Consider the following 7,420-nt stretch of genomic DNA (forward strand, 5'->3'; position numbering starts at 1 on the left):
TTAAATAAAAGTGTGTAAATTTGATTTACATGTACTTAAAACTTAAAAGCTGCAGTTAAACAATCCCCAATGTTCAAAAACTATTTTGTTTTTCTGACTATATTATGAATTTTATGTTCCATTTATTTTATTAATGTTTTCTTTAAACCATTGGGTTTTTTGACATTAAAGTTTTCATTTATTATACTACATTTTTTATCATGTAAGACCAAATCCAGTAGTGCATTTTACAATGTTTTTTTTTTTTTTTTTTCTCACAATGCTGCTAAAGAAATGGCTATCATTCTGAATTTACAACATGCCAAAGAAGGCATAGAAATTATATTTATTTTTGTTATTGTCAAAACTCTGTGAGCAACAATTATCAAGATGTGTTAAATTACTGGCATTTTCTGGGTACTCAATAAAAAGGCTGCAACTTTCTAACATTTTTACCATTGACCTTGCTTGATCATTTTTGGATATAAAATTTTGTGTCTCCTTTTATTAAACACATACAGCTAATTGCAGAATTTATTGGAAATGATACACCTTCTTCAGGGGCCAGATGTAACAGGTGTTTCAGGATATTGGTTTTTTATGCATATACCCTGATATATCCTAAACTCTAGTATTTTTCCCACTTACTCTTCTAATATTCTCATAAGGCAAGGAAATTCAATAAAATGAACATTAAAGCTTATAGTAGTTTTAGGACTTGTCAGGAAAATACATTTGTTTGCAAGTTAGATAAGGTGACAACCTTTTCTACAGCAAAAAAAAAAAAAAAAAAAAAAAATTAGTCTAAAGATTGGCAAAAATGTTTAAAGCTCAGAATCAAGTAGAGTAACAGAAATGTATGAAAAAAGTCACATGTGTATGCCATGTTAATTTATAACAGCTGTACTTATACACAGAAATTTTATTTCATATGCGCGTCAAAAATGCATTTGGAGCCTGGTGATTGAGAGTGCCATGTACTACTTCTGCTTCTCTCAATGAACTTCTTAAGGTAAACAGGACTGACACTAGGCCAACTTTGGTAAGTGTGCAAAAATTGCTTTCCTACTGGCCACCTCTTTTTAATCTCTTTTCTGCTTTTGCTATGTCTTCCATCTCACAACCCCTTAATAAAATATCTGATCACCATTTATACCTAATAGTTTAAGAAACTTATTCTTACAAAAGTATTACTACATTCTGCAGTTTTATTTTAAGCATTAGCTACCAAAATAGGTAATGCAATTTTTTGGTCAATGAGACCTTTAAATAATTTAGGCTTACCAAACTAAACATGATACAGGGTTTTTTTTTTTTTTTTTTTTTTTTTTTTGAGACGGAATCTCCGTCTCCCGCCCAGACTGGAGTGCAGTGGCGCGATCTTGGCTCACTGCAAGCTCTGCCTCCCGGGTTCACACCATCCTGCTTCAGCCTCCCGAGTAGCTGAGACTACAGGCGCCTGCCACCATGCCCGGCTAATTTATTTATTTATTTATTTATTTATTTATTTATTTATTTATATTTTTTAGTGGAGACGGGTTTTCACCGTGTTAGCTAGGATGGTTAACTTTGAGGTACCCTCAAGTACCTCAAAGTGAAAGATAGAAGTATCAGACCACAATTTGCTTCTCCCATGATTCCCCACGTGTCCTCTTGAACAAACAGATTGAAACTGCTGGGGACATATTTCTGAAGATGGAGTTTACATTCTTTTACTATTGGCTTCTTCCAGAACTAGAACCTACTCTACCCAAGCACAAAGCAACCTATTTGTAGGTCTGTTATTTCCTCATCCCTCTGGCCCACCTCCATGCCTAAGCATAGGTTAGAACCCAGGTTTTGCCTTTTTCTTTCCTTTTGCTTTAAGACTCTCAGATACATATGGTATATTTTCCGAATGTAGGTACGGTGAGCTACACTTTTTTTTTTTTTTTAAGAAAGTATTGTAAAGTACACCACCATATGTGACATCTCTGATTGTTCCATTTCTGACAGAAATACTTCGCTAATAGTATTTTTCACTTTTTTTTTTTTTTTTTTTTTTTTTTTTTTTACTGAACAAATGTGTATTCTGTTTCTGTGCCAGACACTGATTTTATTCTCTTTCTAAAAGAGATTCAAGGTTGTTTATGGTAACAGCCTTATATACAATAAGGATGCTAAAGTGAAACATGAAATCATGAAAATTAAAGGAAAAACAAAAAGTATGCAAAGAGCCAGGGATAATAAGGAATTTACTTGAACATTAATTTAACTCTGAGCTTCCTGACAGGAAAGGCAAGAAGAGAAATTTAGCAGGTTACATAATTATGTGAGAGGAAGAATGCTAATTCTTCAACAGATACTTTTTGCTGATACTAAGATTTTTAAAGCATTTAAAAAAGAAGAACCTTATACAAGGGGCATGGAACTGGATAATGTCTTTAACCATGATTTTGCAACAAATCCATTAGGACATTTTTTGGTTGCAAGTACTAGTTCCATAGCTAAACTGGTTTAAAAAGCATAAGGGATTACTGGCGGATTCATATCTTAGTCAAAGTCATGGGGACATTTTCTTCTCCATCTCTCAGATCTGTTTTCAGTTTGGCTGGCCCATTCTCAGGCATTACAATAGCAAGATGGAAATAGCAGGTCAAAACTTTACCTCCTCTCTCATGTGTAGCTCCTCGGGGTTGAGTCAACTCCGTAAGAAATAATTGAACTGAAAGGGGGAAAAGGGGTGATCCCTCTGAAGGAAAGTAATGCATTGTAACCAGAATAAGGGCGAATAGGTGGTGGATAGCAAACTAAATTTCCGATTCTCCTTTTGGCTACTCAGTATCCTTCCCATATGTGCCATTTTTTAAATGCCTATGCCTACGTATAATGCATATACCACCATTACCCGAAAAGAATACCTGAATTATTATCCATCTCTGTAATGTAACTTCAGAACAAAGAACTAGGTGATTTATAGTTCCCTCAGGGAGAGATGATGGCTGACTTATAGATAAGTTTTGTTGTAGTTTCTCTTCAGTATCATTGTTTTCCATTTGAAATTTAGTTGGGTTTATTTGTTTACATTTAATTTCAGTTTTAGCCCCATTTTTCTATTCTTACTGATTTGGTTTTTTTTGAATATGTAGAAGATATTAACATATTTTCAAAAGTAAAAACCATACAGAAAGGTATACTCAGAGAACTGTCACTTTCTTCTTTGTCTTCCCCACCCCATTTTCCCATACTCCTTGTAGGTAACCAACTTCATTGTTTTGGGGTTCATGCTTTATGTGTTAATCCAAAGATAAGCAAATGTATATGTATGCTTCCTTATACATTTTTAAAGCTGCATAGTACTTCATTGTGTATATATGCTATAGTTTATCCAACTAAACTCCTGTGCTTTGACAGGTAATTTCCAATATTTCACAATTACAAATAATGCTGCAATAAATAACCTTATGTGTATACATTTTCATACTGCTGATGTATCATTTTGAGAAATTTCTGAAATTGAGATTGCTCTATTGGAGAATAAGTACATGTGTAATTTTGTTAGCTATTGCCAAAATCCCCTCCATAAGTATTATGCCATTTTATATCTTTCCCAGCAGTATATGAGAGCACCTGATTTTCCCTAGCCTCACTGACAGAGTGCATAGACAGACTTTGATATTTTTACCAACTTGCAGAGTAAGAAATGGCACTTCATTGTAGTTTTAGTTTGTATTTTTCTTATTATGAGTGAGGTTGAGTATGTTTTCATATTTTTGTGTCTATAAGATGTGGCACTGTTCACAGTAGCAAGGAGCTGGAGCCAGCCCAAATGTCCATCAATGGTAGAATGGAATAAGAGGATATGGTTCATGTTCACCATGGAATACTATGCAGCCATGAGAGGGGATGAGTTCGTGTCCTTTGCAGGGACGTTGATGAAGCTGGAAACCATCATTCTCAGCAAACTATCACAGGGTCAGAAAACCAAACACCGCATGTTCTCACTCCTGAGTGGGAGTTGAACAGTGAGAACACGTGGACACAGGGAGCGCAGTGAACCACCGTGGCACATGTATACCTATGTAACAAAACTTCACGTTCTGCACATGTAACCCAGAACTTAAAGTATAAATAAAAAAAAAAAAAGATTTTGGTCTCTTTTCCTCAACTTTGAAAAGTCTTTTCTGTAAATTAGGGCTGTTAACCATTTATCTCTGATATATGTTGCAAATTTGTTCTCACAGATTTGTCATTTTTTTTACTTACGGTACTTTTACATGCAAATTTTTCAAACTTGTTTTATGTAATCAAAACTATATTTTTATTTTATTCTATCCGGATTTTTACTTATAGTTAGAAAGCTTTTCTCAATATGTAAGTTATAGAATAATATGCTTTCTTCCACCATTTGTATAGTTTTATACTTTACATTTAGCTCTATCATCTGTTTCAGTTTTATTCTTGTGTGGTGTTAGGACTGTATCTAATTGTATCTTTTTCCAAATGGCTATCTAGTTTTTCCAGCACCAGTTGTAAAAACACTAACTTTTCCAAAGTGATTTGAGAAATACTACCCTTCTCATACCCTACATTTTTATATGTAGCTGGCTTTTTTTCCCTTGAACTTATTATTCTATCACATTGATTTATCTGTACAATGTTCCAATGCTATTCTGTTTGACTTATGGAGGCTTTCTGGTAGAGTGCTTAAATATCTGATGGGGCTAGTTCTCTCCTGCCTCAAGACCTTCCTTTTCAGTGTTTTCTTAGCCATTCTTCTGTGTTTATTTTTCTATATGAACTTTAGAATCAACTTGTCTATGCCTCATAAAAAAAGGAGCAAAATTTTAACTACCTCAACATGCAGTGGTGGAGACAGAACAAAATTATTGCAATAAAATTTATCATTTGGATTATGAGACAATGGGAAATAACACTCCGTGGTCCTCAGTCCATAAAACATGATACACTTCTGGACTGGAATAGGATGTATTGCCCTAGCAATAAGAATGAGACCCTCAATCACCTGACCTGTGAGCCTCTGGTTTTGCTTCCTTGGAGTATGTTCATTTTCCTCCATGGGCACATCTGAGATAGGCATTTGGATTATCTTAATAAAGCTGCTCTCATTAGCAGCGTGCTTTCTCTCGGTGCCTCTAGGAACTAGAGATTGACTTAGGTCAGTGGTTCTCGAAGTGTGGCCCCTGGACAAACAGCACCAGTATCATCTGGGAACTTGTTAGAAATGCCGATTCTTGAGCCTACTTCAGATCTACTGAATCAGAAACTCTGGTACCTAGGGATCCGTAGTTTAACAAGGTAATTTTGATGCATGCTCAAATCTGAAATCTACTGGTTTATGGATTGAATAAGTACATGTTACTTACCAAGTTTGAGAATTCTCTGATAATATAGCAGCTTTAAAAGTTCCACCTTACTTTTCTTATTTTTATTTGACAAACACCATGAATTAGTAACCCAACCAAGATAGTTTGTTAAGTCATTGTATTAGTCCATTTTCATGCTGCTGATAAAGGCACACTCGACTAGGCAATTTACAAAAGAAAAAGCTTAATGGACTTACAGTTCCATGTGGCTGGGGTGGCAGAAGGCAAGGAGAAACAAGTCATATCTTACATGAATGGCAGCAGGCAAAGAGAGAAGCTTGTGCAGGGAAACTCCCATTTTTTTTTTTTTTTTTTAAATTATACTTTAAGTTCTAGGGTACATGTGCATAACGTGCAGGTTTTTTACATATGTATACTTATGCCATGTTGGTGTGCTGCACCCATCATCAGCTCGTCAGCACCCATCAATTCATCATTTATATCATGTGGAAACTCCCATTTTTAAAACCATCAGATCTCATGAGGCTTACTCACTATCTGGAGAATAGCATAGGAAAGAACCGCCCCCATGATTCAATTACCTCCAACTGGGTTCCTCTCATGGAACATGGGAATTGTGGGAGTTACAATTCAAGATGAGATTTAGGTGGGGACATAGCCACACCATATCATTCCACCTCTGGTTCCCCCCAAATCTCATGTCCTCACATTTCAAAACCAATCACAAGTTCCCAATAGTCCCACAAAGTCTTAACTCATTTCAGCTTTAACTCAAAAGTCCACAATCCAAAGTCTCACCTGAGACAAGGCAAGTCCCTTCCACCTATGAGCCTGTAAAATCAAAAGCAAGTTAGTTACTTCCTGGATGCAATGAGAGTACCGGTATTGGGTAAATACAGCCATTCCAAATGGGAATAATGTTGACTGATTGAAAGTAAAATGATAGAAAAAAGATATATTAAGAATGATGGTTTCCAGCTGCATCCATGTCCCTACAAAGGACGCAAACTCATCCTTTTTTATGGCTGCATAATATTCCATGGGGTACCCTAGAACTTAAAGTATATATATAAAAAAAAGATATATTATGTATAAAGTAATGAAAGTAGGAACGGCTATATTAATATGAGGTAAAATAGACTCCAGAGCAAAGAAATAGAATGGACATTACACCACAATTAAGAAATCCACCAAGAAGACATAGCAATCCAAATGTGTATGCACCTAGTAACAGAGATAAAAAATATATGGAGCAAAAATTAATAGAATTTAACCGTGAAATAGAAAAATTTATAATTATAGTACAGTTTTAGTTGGATATTTCAACATATATCTCTCGATAATTAAGAAAACAACTAAAAACAAAATTTGCAGCATTATAAAAGAACTCACAAACACCATCAACCAACATGATCTAATCTACATTTATACAGCATTCTTTTCAAGTGTTCACAGAACATAAATAGATTATATATTGAGCTATGAAACAAACTTCAACACATTTTAAAGAATTAAATCATACAGAGAGTATTCTCTGACCACAATGAAATCAAACTAGAGTTCAACAAGAGCAATATAACAGAAAAAATATACAAATACTTGCAAAGAAAACAGCACATTCTAAGCAGTTTATGGGCCCAACAAAAGTCTCAAATGTAATACAAAAATTCGGTAAACTTAATTTTTTAAAATATGACATAAAATTTGTGGGACACAAATAAAACATATTTAGAGAGGAATGAATAGCATTGAATGCATACCTTAAAATAGAGAAAGTCTCAAATCTTTAAGCTTCCACCCAAATAACCTTTAGAAAGAAGAGCATAATAAGATAAAACCAAGCAGACAGAAAAATAATAAAAATAAGAGTACAAGTCAGTAAAATTGGATCAGGGAAACCATAGATAAAATCAGTGAAATGAATAGTATATTTTTTTGAAATGATGAGTAAAATTGATTCACCTCTAGCAAGGCTATCAAAGAGAAAAGAATGAAAACACAAATTATCATCATTAACAGTGATAGAGGGAATATAAATACATACCCTGCAGGCATCAGAATAATAAGGACTACTAAAAACAACTCCACAAACATAAACTTGACAATTTTGATGA

The sequence above is a fragment of the Trachypithecus francoisi genome, unplaced genomic scaffold (genome assembly GCF_009764315.1).
Source record: "Trachypithecus francoisi isolate TF-2019V2 unplaced genomic scaffold, Tfra_2.0 Contig01451, whole genome shotgun sequence".
Taxonomy (NCBI): domain Eukaryota; kingdom Metazoa; phylum Chordata; class Mammalia; order Primates; family Cercopithecidae; genus Trachypithecus; species Trachypithecus francoisi.